This window comes from Microcebus murinus, chromosome 10, assembly GCF_040939455.1.
Source record: "Microcebus murinus isolate Inina chromosome 10, M.murinus_Inina_mat1.0, whole genome shotgun sequence".
Classification (NCBI taxonomy): domain Eukaryota; kingdom Metazoa; phylum Chordata; class Mammalia; order Primates; family Cheirogaleidae; genus Microcebus; species Microcebus murinus.
Window position 1 is genome coordinate 54,951,379 of NC_134113.1, and position 18,099 is coordinate 54,969,477.

Here is an 18,099-nt window from a genome sequence, read left to right on the forward strand (position 1 = left end):
ACCTTGAACAAATTATGTTATCTTTTCAGTTTTAGTTTATTCAGCTGAAAAATGAGGATAATACCTATTTTATAGGGTTTTGATGTAGATTTAAGGAAATAATATATTTAAAATACTAGGCACGTTTTACTAGTATTAAGAACATTTTAAGTGTAATATATTAACATTGGCTCTTGTTATAATTCTTATTACTTTAAAGCTTTTCAAAATTGGGGAAAGTATAATATACTTTAAGTTAAGGAGATAAAACCTCTATACAAAATTATTTTACTAAAATCCCTTTAAGCCAAAGAATACATAAAGCCATACCCTTGATATCATCTAATTCCCCATCCATCGGCCTGGATTGTTTGGTTATTTTTGCCCCAGTAATTGCCAAAGGAGTTCCAATCTTTGTCCAGAAGAGGCGAGATTAGAAATGAGTCAATAGTTTCCTTATTTGAAGAGTGAAAAACATAGATTAAAGTACTACTTGCAGCTCTCTTGACAACTGCAGAATATAACTGATCTGGTAGAATGTGCAGTTATCAGGTACTGCTCTAACAGCCTTGACAACAGTAGAACACAAGTGTGCTTAACCGACCAACGTGGGCTGCCATTTCACACTAAAAGTCCTATGACACGAAGTGATGGGCAATCTTAAGAGACCACACCTACTTTTCCAACGTGTAATATTTGTTCTTCCAACTAAACCCTCATCTGAAAATAATACTAGTTTTGTTGTTTTTGTTGATTTGTTTTTCATCTCCATATTGGAAGGCAACATAGTACCCTCCAATGTACAGACAGATAAGTCTAAGCATGGGTTTGGCTTCATCACTCAAAGCAAAGTTTCCCTAAAACTTAGATTTCTCATCCATAATGTTACTTACTTCATAGTATTCTTATGAGGAATAAATAAGATAAAGAAGACAAGACCCTGATACAAAATAAGTTAAGCAATAAATGTTAGTTTTTTGTATTATCTCTTCTTCATGGATAATCTTAACTCTACACACATATTTTGAAATAAACCTGAATGTAACAAATAATACATGACACCTGTTTGTCTATCTGCTTTCCAGAATGTAACTGGCAGACCCACCAAAGATTGTCAGCCTTTTCTCTAAGGAGAAAAAGACATGGAAGCAACAATCAATTCAGCTAAACTTAATTATGTAAAACCACAATAGTGACTCCATAAACCAAGTTTGGGAAATGATGACCAACACTGTAAGACACTATTTGGTACAAATATGCTTCCGACGTAGGTGTGGATATAAATGTTGTCAGTTCTTCTACAGCAATCAATTCTGGATCAAAGGGGAAAAGAATACACAAGATATTTTCATAAGTCTGGTTTTTTTAATTTTTTTTTTTATTTTTTAGAGACAGAGTCTTGCTTTTTTGCCCAGGCTGGAGTGAGTGCCGTGGCGTCAGCCTAGCTCACAGCAACCTCAAACTCCTGGCTCAAGCAATCCTGCTGCCTCAGCCTCCCAAGTAGCTGGGACTACAGGCATGCGCCACCATGCCTGGCTAATTTTTTCTATATATATTAGTTGGCCAATTAATTTCTTTCTATTTATAGTAGAGACGGGGTCTCACTCTTGCTCAGGCTGGTTTTGAACTCCTGACCTCGAGCAATCTGCCCACCTCGGCCTCCCAGAGTGCTAGGATTACAGGCGTGAGCCACCACGCCCGGCCTATAAGTCTGTTTATTAAAAAAGGAAAAGCAGGCTGGGCGCAGCAGCACTTTGGGAGGCCAATGTGAGAAGATAGCTTAATGCCAGGAGTTTAAGACCAGCCTGAGCAAAATGGCGAGGTCCTGTCTCTACAAAAAATACAAAAATCAGCCAGGCATAGTGTCACATACCTGTAGCCCCAGCTACTTGGGCGGCTGAGGCAAGAGGATCACTTGATCAAACAAGTCTGAAGTTGCAGTGAACTATGATGATGCCACTGCACTCTAGTCTGGGCAACAGAGTGAGACCCTGTCTCAAAAAACAACAACAACAAAAAAAAACGACAAAAAAAAGGAAAAGCCTTAATTATTTTATTTGAGGGAATGAGCATGATAAAGAAAAAGGAGTTAATCCCCAGGTCTAAGTCCATGGTTTTAATTACTCTTGGCCAGAAAGCCAAGGAAAGTTAAAACATGTACAGGTAGGAGAAGCACACCTTACAGTCAGGAAATGAGGTGGCCCTCATCCTGGCCACATTTGTCTTCATAGAAGCATACTGTTATTTCCTAGCAATGTGATTAGCACCTATGAAACATATCAAGGTGAGAGTCAGTACGTGATTTTTGATAGATTCTGGTACCAGGTTACTGAATAACTATTTCCTACAAGACATAGGGAGAGACTCCTGCCTGAATGGTGTACATAATCTGTAGTACACAAATAATTACAGCACAAGGCAGAATGTAGCTAAAGGAAATTAATGGTCTAGGAATTCAGCAGCTCATTTACTCGCTTGGTGGAAGGGAAAGGAAAAGACATCAGATTGAATTGGGTGTACATACAGAACGCGTGGAATTTCAACAAAGTTAGGGCAGGAGGAAGAAAGTGCTTCTCAGGCAGGAAGAATAGCATTAACACCTTTGGGGGCATGAGTTAAACTCTAGGTATAAAAGAAGTTGAAGATAAGGTAGGAAAAGACAGAACGAGGCCTGACTGGGAAGAGCCTTGAAAACCACACTAAAGAGTTTGGGCCAAATTCCAACAGCAGAAAAAGCTAGCCTGTGAGTGAGCGGAGATGAGATCTAGTCTTTTTTTTTTTTTTTTTTTTTGAGACAGAGTCTCGCTTTGTTGCCCAGGCTAGAGTGGGTGCTGTGGCACCAGCTTAGCTCACAGCAACCTCGAACTCCTGAGCTCAAGCAATCCTCCTGCCTCAGCCTCCCGAGTAGCTGGGACTACAGGCATGCGCCACCATGCCCGGCTAATTTTCTCTATGTGTATTAGTTGGCCAATTAATTTCTTTCTATTTATACTAGAGATGGGGTCTCGCTCTTGCTCAGGCTGGTTTTGAACTCCTGACCTCGAGCAATCTGCCCGCCTTGGCCTCCCAGAGTGCTAGGATTACAGGCAAGGTCTAGTCTTAATGTGCACATGCATGACCTTTATAGCAAATACAAAAAAATAATTTCCCTGAACTTCATTATCCACATCTGTAAGATAAGATCTCTGTAGTGGATTACTCTGTGTCTATGGTGGAACACATAAAGTTTCTGAAAAAGTAAAATAATAAACATTATGCTTTATAAAGAGATTATTGTGCAGCGATGTGCAACTTAAAAGACTGGAGTCTAAATTACTAGTCAAGAATATCCTAAAACTGTCTAAGTGAGAAGTAATCAAAGTTTAAATTCTTAAATTAAATTAGAATAGGTAAGAATGGAAAAGTGGGAAGAGAGAACTGACAGTTCTTAGAATAAAATGGATTTACGGTAAGAGAAGGAATCAAAGCTGGCATTGTCAAACCTGAAGGACTAGAAGGCTATTGTTGATGCTGTTGATGCCATTAACAGAGAGTAAATATAGAAAGGAGAGAGACAATGACACATTTTGCTGTACATGTTGAGATACACACATCAGCAAGAAAAATCCAAGTGATGCATAAGAGGAAACTACAAATTTCAAAGTTAAGGTTAGAAATCAGACTCTTTGAAGGAAATATACATTTTAAAACACCTACTTTATACAAAGCACATATCTCACTTAATCCTTATAACCACTCTACATGATTGATTTTATTATCTTGTATTTATGATAAAGAAACTGAGATTCAGCCATATTAAATAACTTTACAAAGATCACTTAGCTATAAAGTAGCAGAGCTGGGATTCAAACTCATAATCTGTTTGATTCCAAAGTCCATTTTCTTTCCACTACAAGTAATGAATAATGATTAAATCCACCTTTCACTGCTTTCAAAGGCTTGCATTAAAAGAGTGGTATCTCCACCCACCTGGTATATCTCTCAGATAAGAGTCCCATTTTCAGACTTTCAGATTCTAAAACCCCATTCTCTTTAGTCATATGCATTCTACTACCACTTCAACTGTGAAGGAAGAACTGCTGGAGTGGTTGACAGTTGTAAGAGTTAAAGAAAATGGATATAACAAAAATAACTCCAAGATTTTTAGCCTCAGAGATTGGAAGAATAGAGGTATAACAAACAATGAGTTACATATTATATAAAGGGGAGCTGTTTGCTGAGAAGGAAAATGCCTTCAATTTTAGACACAAACTGCAGATTTTTTCATCAAGAAAGTAGCTTACAAAACAAGTAACTAAATCCCCTTTTTCACAGTGAAGGAACTGAGCCACATAAAGGCCCAATAATTTTCTCAAAGTCACCAGTTAGAGCTGGAGTTCTAACTCCCAGTTTAATGTTATTTTTCCAAACCAGGTAGCTGGAGGTGGGACAGCTAAACTGTCCTAGAATGAGCTGTGGCCTGGAGATAAAGCTCTGTCAACAAAGGTCCCTGATAAGTCTAAGAGTGACTCACTGGGAAATTTGGCCTCAGGTATCTGCTTCCTCAAGCTATTGCTTAGGGTGAGGCTGGGAGCTGCTCCAGGAAACCTGTTCTAATAAATTCATTTACAGACTCACCTGACCAAGAGAATTCTCTTTCAGAAACCAGACTGGAACAAAAGCAAATGAGCTGCCCCCACAATCAGCCCTCCCCAAAACCACTAAGAAAATCCTGTTCTTTTTTTTTTTTTTTGAGACAGAGTCTCGCTTTGTTGCCTAGGCTAGAGTGAGTGCCGTGGCGTCAGCCTAGCTCACAGCAACCTCAAACTCATGGGCTCAAGCGATCCTTCTGTCTCAGCCTCCCGAGAAGCTGGGACTACAGGCATGCGCCACCATGCCCGGCTAATTTTTTTTTTTTTATATATATATATCAGTTGGCCAATTAATTTCTTTCTATTTATAGTAGAGACGGGGTCTCGCTCTTGCTCAGGCTGGTTTTGAACTCCTGACCTTGAGCAATCCGCCCGCCTCGGCCTCCCAAGAGCTAGGATTACAGGCATGAGCCACAGCGCCCGGCCAAGAAAATCCTGTTCTTATAAATCCAATCTCAGTTGCCTTTCTGGCTCTCTTTTTTTCCTTCTGAGATGGTTACTTATGCAAGTGGTATAGCTTCCTGAACACAGCCTCAAAGAATTAGAAAGAACAAAGTACAAACTGTATGAATTCACTCATTAAAACAGTTTTTAGAAATATATTGTAGAGTTTTAAAGTTTTTCTACCAACAACTCTTACCAATTTGAATGTGAAGAGGTGAAAGGGAGCAACTAATTAAAAGGAAAAAAACCAACCTAAAAAATTTCAAGCTGCAAAGGGGAATTTTAAATAAAAGCAACAGGAAATATGTTCCCACATAATGTTTTTCAAAACATAAATTACATTTATTTCTAAGGTTTTATATATATATATATATTTAGTAGAGATGGGCTTCAAACTCCTGAGCTTAAGCAACCCTCCTGCCTTGGCCTCCCAGAGTGCTAGGATTACAGGTGTGAGACACCACACCCGGCCAGGTTATATTTTGTACAAAAAATAGTGACTAAATTCACATACTTGAAAAAGTTTTGGAAGTTAGCAGTTCTTTAACCTTTTATTTTGAAATGATTTTACATTTACACAAGAGCTACAAAGAAAGCACAAGAGTTCCTATGTACTTTTCATTTAGCTTTATCTTACATTACCAAAGCACAATTATCAAAACTAAGAAATTTTGGCCGGGCGCGGTGGCTCAAGCCTGTAATCCTAGCACTCTGGGAGGCCGAGGCGGGCGGATTGCTCGAGGTCAGGAGTTCGAAACCAGCCTGAGCAAGAGCAAGACTCCGTCTCTACTATAAATAGAAGGAAATTAATTGGCCAACTAATATATATATATAAAATTAGCCGGGTGTGGTGGCGCATGCCTGTAGTCCCAGCTACTCGGGAGGCTGAGGCAGAAGGATTGCTTGAGCCCAGGAGTTTGAGGTTGCTGTGAGCTAGGCTGACGCCACGGCACTCACTCTAGCCTGGGCAACAAAGCGAGACTCGGTCTCAAAAAAAAAAAAAACTAAGAAATTGACATTGGTACAATACCATGAACTGTAGACATTATTTATTTAAATTCTACCAGTTTTTCTACTAATGTCTTCTTTGTTCCAGAATCATACAGTGTATTTAGTTGTCATGCCTTGTTAAGTATCTTCCAACCTATGACAATTCCTCAGTTTTTCCTTGTCTTTCATGACCTTGATACTGTTGAAGAGTAGCAGGTCAGGTATTATGTAGAATGTTCCTCAATTTGGGTTTCTCCAATAAAAAGAGTCAGGGAACCTTAGAGAAGTAGTTGGTTCTAGAACTGGGGTGGGGTAAATATAAGATCAGCCCGGAATATCTTGCAATGCTAAAAAAAAAAAAAACGTTTTTTTTTTGTTTGTTTTTTGACTTGTGTGTTTTTGTGTGTGTGTGTGTGTGTGTGTGTGTGTTTTTTTTTTTGAGTAGAGAAAGAACCCTGGAATGTGTGTGTTTTTTGAGATAGAGTCTCGCTTTGTTGCCCAGGCTAGAGTGAGTGCCATGGCGTCAGCCTAGCTCACAGCAACCTCAAACTCCTGGGCTCAAACCATCCTACTGCCTTAGCCTCCCAGGTAGCTGGGACTACAGGCACGCACCACAATGCCTGGCTAATTTTTTCTATATATTTTTAGTTGGCCAATTAATTTCTTTCTATTTTTAGTAGAAATGGGGTCTTGCTCTTGCTCAGGCTGGTTTCGAACTCCTGATCTTGAGCAATCCTCCTGCCTCGGCCTCCCCGAGTGCTAGTATTACAGGTGTGAGTCACCGCGCCCAGCCTACATTTCTATATTTATCTCTGTATTTATATGTATTTGATAAACTATAAATTCATACTGCTACTTCTTTTTTCTTTCTTTTTTTTTCCTTGAGCATTCATTACAAGCAGAATATACTGCTACTTCTGACTCCAGCATGACAAGATTCATTCTAGTATTCCCTCTTTGCTTATTTGTAACTTCCTTCTTTGATAGTAAAATGCCTACCACCCCCACAGAACTTTGATTTCTGAAAAGAGATCTAGAATCTGTGAAATCATACCATTACCAGTTTCTCTACCCTGGATATACCACATATTTTTTTCATTCCACCTGGAATGTCATACTCTACTCAATCAATTCACCTTTAAAGACTCAACTGAAGAACTACCTCCACAAAGGACCCTTTCCTGAACTGCCACAGCCCTATTCCTAATCACCATTGGTCCCTTCTGCTGCCCTATCATAATTTTTTTTTTTTTTTTTTTTGAGACAGAGTCTCACTTTGTTGCCTAGGCTAGAGTGAGTGCCGTGGCGTCAGCCTAGCTCACAGCAACCTCAGACTCCTGGGCTCAAGCGATCCTTCTGTCTCAGCCTCCCGAGTAGCTGGGACTACAGGCATGCGCCACCATGCCCGGCTAATTTTTTTCTATATATGTTAGTTGGCCAATTAGTTTCTTTCTATTTATAGTAGAGACGGGGTCTCGCTCTTGCTCAGGCTGGTTTTGAACTCCCGACCTCGAGCAATCCGCCCGCCTCGGCCTCCCAGAGAGCTAGGATTACAGGCGTGAGCCACCGCGCCCGGCCTCCTATCATAATTTTATAAATCTTAATAAAAAGATGCTTGAGGTCAGGGGACAGACCTTTGCCTCTTGCCCTTCTGGCATCTAGTATATTGCTTTCTAAACCCTATAAATATGTCTTGAATGAATTGCACAAAGCTTTAAACTTTATCTGAAACACAATTAGTATAGAAAATGAATGCTTATCATGCAGTCCCAAGACTAGTTGTTGAGAAAGCACATATTTTTCAGAACTATGAATTATTCAGTAATTTCAGCTTATTCAAACTCTGATACAAATCAAGTGATATGAAAAAAATAGAACCACTAAATAACTTCAAATATTATACATAAAAGGCTCACTATTCTATTATTCAGAAATATGATGATAGACAAATCAGTAGGCATGTTAGAATAATCATTGCTACTGTTCTTGCAAGAGCTTCAGCCAGGTATCTATAGAAACATATATCTAGACAATAGGACAATTGTAACATTGATCAAATTCCCAGGGATCAATAAGGATGTAGATATTTGCATCAGGACACAGTCACTTCAATAGCATTCAATCTCTTTTAAAATCTCCTTTTAAGGATGTTTTTGTGCCTTAAAAAAACACTAAGATCTAGAGCAAGAACAACAAAAAAGAGGTTGTGTAACTGAGAAGCAATTTCACTTCTCAATTTTCTCACAGAATCCTTTTTTTCCCTCCCCTCACCCTTGCTCCCAGAAATTACTCCAGGGTCAGTTTCCCTCCTCTGAGTAAGCTCACCTACTCCCAAGTCATCAGAGGCGATTACACCGGATGATTCCCAAAGCTGGATGGTAAGCCCTAACTTTCTTGACTTACAATCCTAGAACTTCCACAGCATGGTGGGTCGTTTCGTATGTTCTCTAAATACACAACATAACACAACCCAAATCATATACATTATCTTCTCTTAACCTCCAGCCCTCAAATTAAATTTAATCACAAATAATTTTTCTCCAAAGAGTTGGCATATGAATTTTTGCTTACATCATACAAAATAACGTAACACGGAAGATAGTACGATATAACAAAACGTACACAAAGTATAAAGCTAAAAAGAAGACTTAGTCAGGTGCAGTGGCGAGCTTAGAACCCCAACTACTTGGGAGCTGAGATGGGAGGATCTCGTGAGCCCAAGAGTTTGAGTCCAGCCTGGGCAAGACAACGAGATCCTGTCTCTAAATAAAAGAAAAAGAAAAACCAAAAATTCAGTCAGACAAGCGACAGGACAAAAAAAAAAAAGAGGTCTTACAGATAGATTCTCACTCTGCCTCTTTCTAATTATGGCAATCATGTGCAAATCTCTGAGGCATATACCATCACCTATGTCAACCTCAAAAATTCTACATAAAATGCCTAATACAGTGACACACAGTGGAGAGAAAATGGCAAGAGGTGAAGAGCACAGACCGTGGATTAGAATCTAGTTGTTTGAACCTCATACCATTTACTAGCTATGTGATCTTGGGCAAGTTATTAAACTCTGAGTTTCTTCATCTGTAAATTGGAGATCAATATCTCAATGTGTGAGAATTAAACAAGTTCTTAAATGTCAAGTATGTACAACACTATCTAGCACCTGATAAATGCTTAATAAATCTTTATTAATCAATATTTTTACCCTCTTCCGCCCTTTATTTTCTTTCACATATGGACTTTGCACAAGTGTTTGCTCACACCTTTGGGCAGGCCCAACTTATCTCCAGATTCAGGCCCTTCTGTGAGCACACTGCTCCCTCTGAGCACACTGCCACCCTCTGTCTGCAAATGCTTGAGCCCTTGCCTGGCCTTATGCTATAGGTCCCAGCTTAGAGGAAACTTTCTTCCAGATGCCTTTTTTGACCCCTCAAGCTTGGGCTGGGTCAGGTTCCTCTTAAATTCCCGAAGTACTAGACCCAACCCTGATTGATCACATTGTAGTTTTTTACAAATCACACTGTCTTTTAACTCTCAGAGAAGTGCCTGACACATGGTGGGCACTCAAGCATTTGTTAATGAAGGGAGGGATCCCAGGTATTTGAACTCATTTGTTGGATTCAGCTATTTTTAGAGGCCAATGTTTCAGGGTAAAGAAAATGAAACCATATAATAGGTTATTGATACAGTTTGGATACACGTTCCCTCCAAATCTCACGTTGAAATTCCATACCCAGTGCTGGAGGTGGGGCCTGGTGGGATGTGTTTGGGTCATGGGGGCAGATCCCTTCATGAATGGGTTGATGCCTTTTACCCTTCTCACTTTATTAGTTCTCGAAAGAGCTGGTTATTTAAAGGAGGCTGGCACCACCTTCCCCCTCCCTTGTTCCTTCTCCTGCCATGTGACACACCTGCTCCCCCTTCACTTTCCACCTTGACTGAAAGTTCCCTGAAGTCCCCACGAGAAGCAGGTGCTGGTGCCACCCTATTCATACAGCCTGTAGACCTGTGAGCCAAATGAGCTTCTCTTTATGAATTCTTACCCTGTCTTAGGTAATCCTTTAGAGCAACTCAAAAAGGACTACCACAGTTGTATTTATTTTAAAATAAATAATTCCAAATTATGGGAAACCAGCGGACATAGCCATCAAAAAATGCTCTCCAGCAGTAAACTCAGGTAGAATAAGACTGAATTCTATCAATATAGATTGCTGTAGTTAATGCTCTCTGCTGACATAATTCAGGTGTTTTCTTACAAATTCTAATGAATAACCATTTGGCTCTACAGGTAATAAAGCCAAATAGTAATTCTAGAAACCAAAAGGGAATAAAGATGAGAAATAAAGGGGGAAAAAACTTAATTCAGTAGGTCACAAACTTGAGTATACATAGACTCACCTGGGAAACTTGTATAAAATATTGATTTCCAGGTCCCATTCCACGATCCTGACTCATTAGGTCTGGAGAAGGGCGCAGGAAGACCATATTTTAATAAGAACCTTGAATTGACTCTAATGTTAGAGGCTCCCCATCATATGTTGGAAAACCCTGAATTAAATGGTTTAATTCCTTTAATGCCTGGAATATATATATTCCAGGCCATGTGCAGTGGCTCATGCCTGAAATCCTAGCACTCTGGGAGGCCAAGGTGGGAGGATCACTCAAGGTCAGGAGTTCGAAACCACCCTGAGCAAGAGCGAGACCCCGGTCTCTACTATAAATAGAAAGAAATTAATTGGCCAACTAAAAATATACAGAAAATATTAGCCTGGCATAGTGGCACATGCCTGTAATCCCAGCTACTCAGGAGGCTGAGGCAGGAGGATCACTTGAGCCTAAGAATTTGAGGTTGCTGTGAGCTAGGCTATCGCCACAGCACCCTAGCCAGGGCAACAGAGTGAGACTCTATCTCAAAAAAAAAAAAAAAAGAAAAAGAAAAAAAAAAGACCTATATATATTCTAAGAAAAATAGAAAAACAGCAACATAAAATTTTTTATATTGCCCACTTCAATTTGGATTGATCTTCAAATTTGGCATTGTGAGGCAAATGGATGACCTTTAAAGGTACACTGAGGTTTGGTCAAAAATGAATCTAGGACACTGAACTGATAAATCTGATCTAATTTGATGCTCATCATCTAGGTTCACCTAGAACTTTCTGTTCAAATGGCACAAAAATCATTGTGTAGACAAATGACTCATGATAATAAAATAGAGTTCTTTTCATTCCTTTTTCTCTATTCTGGTTTGTTGCTGAATTGAAAATGCTGCTAGAGTTTTACAGCTCTTTCAGAACTTGTCTAGGTCAGGCGCAGTGGCTCACACCTGTAATCCTAAGACTCTGGAAGGCTGAGGCGGGAGGATCGTTCAAGGTCAGGAGTTCAAAACCAGCCTGAGCAAGAGGGAGACCCCGTCTCTACTAAAAAGAGAAACAAATTAATTGGCCAACTAAAAAAAAAAAAAAAAATATATATATATATATATATAGAAAAAATTAGCTGGGCATGGTGGCACATGCCTGTAGTCCTAGCTACTCAGGAGGCTGAGGCAGAAGGATCGCTTGAGCCCAGGAGTTTGAGGTTGCTGTGAGCTAGGCTGATGCCACGGCACTCTAGCAGGGGCAACAGAGTGAGAATCTGTCTCAAAAAAAAAGAACTTGTCTAGCAAGTTTTCTGGTCTTTACCGGAAGACCCTCCCACCCCAAAAAAATTATAAAAAATAAAAATGATAAAATGCTGCTTGAGAAAAATATAGAAAGGTTAAAAAAAGGTGTCTAAATAGAAAGACCATTTTATTTTTATCTACTGAATATGAGGGCAACTATAATTTATTGAGAAGTCAAAGTTAAAAACAGGGAATAGGCTTGGGCTCTAATCTTGGATCTGCCACTAATTAGCAGTATGATCTTGAACAAGCCACCTCTCTGGGTCTCTTTTTCCTCTAAAATAAAATGAAGGAGGTAAAATAGCCTAGGATTTTTCTAACTGCAGGTTACAATTATTGAGTTGTGAAATTAATTTTAGTGGTGAGAAGCAGCATGTTTGTTTTAATGAAAAAGAAGAGAATGCAACAGAAAATGTCAGAGTGCATCACACATAGTACAGGCAAATATTTTTTCATAAAGCTTTTGTTTCAGTTATTTTTGTGTGTAAACTGAATAGGAATGTAAAATATTTCTTGCTGTGGGCTGTGGTTAAAAGAATTATAGTTTGACAAGCATTGGCGAGGATGTAGAGAAACTGGAACCCTCATACACTGCTGGTAGGGATATAAGATGGTGCAGCCACCTTGGAAAACAGTTCAGCAAGTCCTCAAAAGATTAAACACAGAATTACCACATGAGCCAGAAATTCTATTCCTGTGTGTGTACATATGCTCACACACGGAATGAAAACATGTCCATGCAGAAACTTGTACACAAATGTTCACAGCAGCATAATTCACAATAGTCAAAGAGTGAAAATAATCCAAATGTTCATCAACTGATGAATGGATAAACAAAACATGGTATATACCTACAAAGGAATATTATTCAGTCATAAAAAGGACTGAAGTATTGATACATACCACAACACGGATGAATATTGAAAATATTCAGCTAAATGAAAAAAGCCGATCACAAAAGACCATATGTTGTATGATTCCACTTATATGAAAGGTCCAGAATAGGCAAATCTATAGTGACAGAAGAGAATCCGTGGTTGTCTAGGACTAGTGGTGAGAGGAAAGGGGACTGACTGCTAATGGGTATGGGTTCTTTCTGGGAGGTGATAATACTGTAAAACTGATTGTGGTGATGGCAATACAACTGTATGACTACACTAAAAACCACTGAATTGCATACTTGAAATAGGTGAATAGTTTGATCTATAAATCCTATTTAAAGAGAAGTTATTTAAAAAGTTTTAGCTTGAAAGTCACTAGACTAGAGGATTACTGAGGTTCCTGAGAATTCTCAGTGTGCCCTCCACACAGGGCTCACATAACCCAGCCTCACTCCATGTTTCCTGGAGGCAGGGCAGTACGACAGAACCAGATAGTTTCAATTCTAACTCCAGTGCTTACCAGATGCATGGCCACCTCTCTGTACTTCACTTGCCTTCTATATAAAATAAGGATGATAAACCTGCCCTATAGGGTTGTTTTAAACATAAAAGGAGATAATAAATGCAAAACAGTACCTGGCATATTGCTTGAGGTCAGAGCCAGATCTTGTCAGTCTTTGTATGCCTCAGAGGCTAAACCATTTCCAATAGACACTATTCTGAAGGGTTAGTTAACAGAACACATATTTGGGCTTAGCTTATTTTATGTGTCATATTGTCCTAACAAGGCCTATGTCATAAGGTTCTGATTAAAAATAATTCATAAATGTTATATTTGCTTTGGCTGTTTGACTTTTTTTAGTGCAAAAATTGCCCTCTCTATATAATATTATATAATGGAGGTAGTAACACGAAAGAGAAATTAGTGGTCTCTTTAAAACATCAAAAATTTTTAGAACATATGAAGAAAGGCAAAAAATAAAAATAAAACAAAACAAAATTATTTATTTATTTATTTATTTTTGAGACAGAGTCATACTCTGTTGCCCTGGCTAGAGTGCTGTGGTATCAGCCTATCTCACAGAAACCTCAAACTCCTGGGCTCAGGTGATCCTCCTGCTTCAGCCTCCCAAGTAGCTGGGACTGCAGGCATGTGCCACCATGCCTGGCTAATTCTCGAACTCTTAAACTCAAACAATCCTCCCACCTCGGCCTCCCAGAGTGCTAGGATTATAGGCATGAGCCACCGTGCCCAGCCTAACATCAAAATTTTGACCAGCCTGAGCAACACAGTGAGACCCTGTCTCTACAAAAAACATATTAATACAAAATTAGCTGGGCATGGCAGCATGCACCTGTAATCCCAGCTACACAGTAGGTTGAGGCAGAAGGATCACTTGAACCCAGAGTTTGAGGTTGACGGAGCTATGACGATGCCACTGCACTCTAGCCCAAGTAACAGGGTGAGATTCTGACTCAAAAAAAAAAAAAATTCTCATATTTTTATTTACTAACTTCAATCCTGTTCCTTCTATTCCATTTATTTTTAAATGTTTGTTTTGGGTATTTTGAGCAATAACTTTCTATAGATTTTATTCAGAAGTCAAATTAAACACAAATCACCTTTTCAGTATAAATTTAACAGTGAATTATAAAAAAGATAAATCCAGATAAATATTGGCCTTCATATTCTCGTACAAGGTTCTTATACAATTTTTAAAATATTTTATTAGGTCAGCAGGTTTCAAAAAGAACTTCAGTAGCCACGATGGAATCTATCAGAATCCTTCCCATCTCCCCACACCACCACCCTTCTCTCCCTCTTCCTTCCTTTGGGGAACTTCTATTCTGAAGGTCTCACTGAGCTCGCCAAACCAGAGCTGCCATTTTCTTCACTGTTTAGGCTCCTTGCTCAAAAGTGACTGGTCTAGGATGGGCCTGCCCATTATAAACAGTTATGTAGAAATATACAAGAAGTCCTTGGTTGGGCTCGGTGGCTTACGCCTATAATCCTAGCACTCTGGTAGGCTGAGGCGGGTTGATCCTTTGAGCTCAGGAGTTCGAGACCAGCCTGAGCAAGAACGAGACCCCGTCTCTACTAAAAATAGAAAGAAGTTAATTGGACAGCTAAAAATATGTAGAAAAAATTAGCCCTGCATGGTGGCACATGCCTGTAGTCCCAGCTACTGGGGAGGCTGAGGCAGAAGGATTGCTTGAGCCCAGGAGTTAGAGGTTGCTGTGAGCTAGGCTGACGTGAAGGCACTCCAGCCCGGGCAACAGAGTGAGACTCTGTCTCAAAAAAAAAAAAAAAAAAGAGTCCCTGCCTGCTCTTGTCTGCCCCCTCTCCAAGCCAATTCTACTTCTCAAAGGTAAACTGTCATAATTTGGAGTATAAACTTTCTGATATTGCCTATATATTAATATAACAATAATAATAGCAAACACATAAATGTGTCAGTCAGTGTTCTAAGCACTCTACATAGGTTATCCCATTTTATCTTCACAAGTCATGAGGCCGATACCACTATGCCTATTTTACAGATGAGAAAACTGAGACATAGAGAAGTTAACATACAACATGTATAAGCATACACATCTAAAAAAAAAAAATACAAAGCGCTGGGTGTGGTGGCTCACACCTGTAATCCTAGCACTCTGGGAGGCTGAGGTGGGCAGATCATTTGAGCTTAGGAGTTTGACACCAGCCTGAGCAAGAGCGAGACCCTGTCTCTACTAAAAAATAGAAAGAAATTAGCTGGACAACTAAAAAAAAAAAAAATATATATATATATATATATATTACAATGGTTAATGTGCTGTTCAGCCATTATTTCCTCTTGGACATCTTTCCACCTCATAACCTAAAGATCTATTGCAATCTTTCAGTAGCACATAGTATTTCACTCTGTAACATCTTGAAATCCTCATACCTGTAATCCCAGGGACTTGGGAGGTTGAGACATGAGGATCCCTTGAGCCCAGCATTTTAAGGCTGCAGTGAGCCATGATCATGCATGCCACTGCACTCCAGCCTGGGTGAGAGAGAAAGACCCTATCTCTAAAACAAACAAACAAGAAAAAAACTTATTTAATAAGGACCCCATCAGTGGACATTTAGGTTGCTTTATGTTCTTCATTATTATGAACAAGACTGCAATGAACATGCTTGTACTATTGCATACTTGGAGGTGTGCATCTACAGTATAAATTCTTAGAAGCAACATTTCTAGTTTAAAAAACCTATAGGCCTATGCATTAAATTGTTTAATAGTTCCAGATTTCCTTTAAAAAAAAGTTGCATCAATTTATTTGTTTATTTATTTTTGAGACAGAGTCTTGCTTTGTTGCCCAGGCTAGTGTGAGTGCCGTGGCGTCAGCCTAGCTCACAGCAACCTCAAACTCCTGGGCTCAAGCAATCCTTCTGCCTCAGCCTCCCAAGTAGCTGGGACTACAGGCATGCACCACCATGTCTGGCTAATTTTTTCTATATATAGAAGTTGGCCAATTAATTTCTTTCTATAGAGATGGGGTCTTGCTCTTGCTCAGGCTGGTTTCGAACTCCTGACCTCGAGCAATCTGCCCGACTCGGCCTCCCAAGAGTGTTAGGATTACAGGCATGAGCCACCGCGCCCAGCCCATCAATTTATATTTGAACCATTCTCTACACCCTTGTCTAAGCATTATTGATATTCACTCTTTCCAATCTGATAGGAGATGCATGAAAAATGGTACCTTATTGTTTTAGTTTTCATTCCTTTAATTATGCTGAAGGTTGGGTATCTTTTCAAACATGTATTGGCCACTCATTTACTTTTTGAAACCACATTTATTTTTTAAATGTCATGTATAAATTGTTTATTATCTCTGCAACTTAATTACTTTTTTTTAATTGCATGAGGACTTTCTGAATATCATGTGTAACTCCTTGTACAATTAAAATTGCCTCCCACAGCAGCTGTCCTTTCCTGGTGTCTGATTCTTATCCAGCTCTCATTAATATTCTTTCCAAATAGAAATGTTGCTTGACTATACAGATGAGAGCTTCGTTTCTGTGGAGTTCCCTTTTGTAGGGCACCCACCCCTTGACTGCTCATTAATATTCTAACCAGAGCACAGCCCTGTGAGAAGCCCAATGACACAACACGACGTGACAACCCAGGCATTAAGAGATCACTGTGTGGGGTTGTGCTTCAGCTGCTACCCTCTACCAGCCAGTCTAGTGCTTCTCAATTGGGTGGGGGCAGGGGCACACTGTGAATATCAGGGATCATCTATGGAATCTGAATCTCTCATGTGGCATCTAACACGTCTAATTTTTGCGGACACAGACCCTAATTGCCCACCATCTAGATAGACTATGTCAGAATCAGGTAAATTTGAGCCACTTTAGCAAAGGCCTGCGGATTGGTTATCAAGCACTGGCCATATGCCAGGTGCTTTACACGTTATCTCATTCCCCTTGATCTTATTCACTTAATCCTTAGGATACCATGAAGCAAATATTATCCTCATCTTACAAAGAACGAAACTGAGGCTCTAGAAAAGATCAATAACTTGCTCAAGGTCACACAGCTAGTAAGTGGTAGAAGCAGGATTTGACAGTCTGACAGACCCAAATGTCCATGTTCTAATGACAGTACAAATGACAGATTCCTGTTATATAGGGGCCATCTGGGTGAGTCATCCTCTAAGGGTCTTGAAACTAGAAATGGTAAGGGCTGGGCCAAATGCCCCTGGCTGTTCCATAGCCACGTCAACTCTGCCCACAGCTCCGTTCAGCTCAGGCCTACATACTGAGTCTACCACTTACTGGGTAACATTAGGAAGATTACTCTAAACTTTAGTCTCCTCATCTCTAAAATGTTATTTTAGTGCATTGCTAAAATAAATGCTTAATAAATTATGATAGTGGTGGTGGTAATAAAAATATCTAACATGTATTGAGCATTTACCATGTGTCAGATACTGTTTTAATTGTTTTGCACATATAAATTTATTTAATCTTCACAGTAACACACTCAGAAGTAGAGTAGTATTATTGTTCCACTTTATTTGTTACTGAATATTATTCAGATGAAGAAACTGAGGCCCAGGGAGGTTAAATGAATGTTAGCTCTTTGCCTTTTTTAGGAGGCTGGGCTAGAAGCAAAAATGACCTCCAGCACAGAGAATAAACCAGAAAATCAGTTCTAATGTACATGGAATTTCACGGTCAGCTTATTTCGGTTAAGTCATTGACACAAAGAGAGCATCTCTAATGTCACCTCTGATAAACTAGTAGTTACACCAGACCTACTCAAAACACTGACACCATGTCTCTGCACCAGAAAGTCTAAATCTGTCAAATTATATCTTGTAAGGACCAAATGTTAGGTATTATCAACATCTCTGTAAGAACTTTTAAGTTGAAGATAACATAACTATAACCTTCCTGCACAGCTTCTATTACCTTATTCATTCATTTGAATATCTTATTTTCTTGCACTTTTGAAACTCAAATTAGCTTTTT

General features: G+C 39.4%; 1 protein-coding gene across 3 annotated transcripts in view; it reads right to left on the reverse strand.

Annotated features, from left to right (window-relative positions):
* Positions 1-18,099, reverse strand: part of LIMA1 (LIM domain and actin binding 1) — a 91,781-nt gene that overhangs the window by 61,459 nt on the left and 12,223 nt on the right. The window lies entirely within an intron of this gene.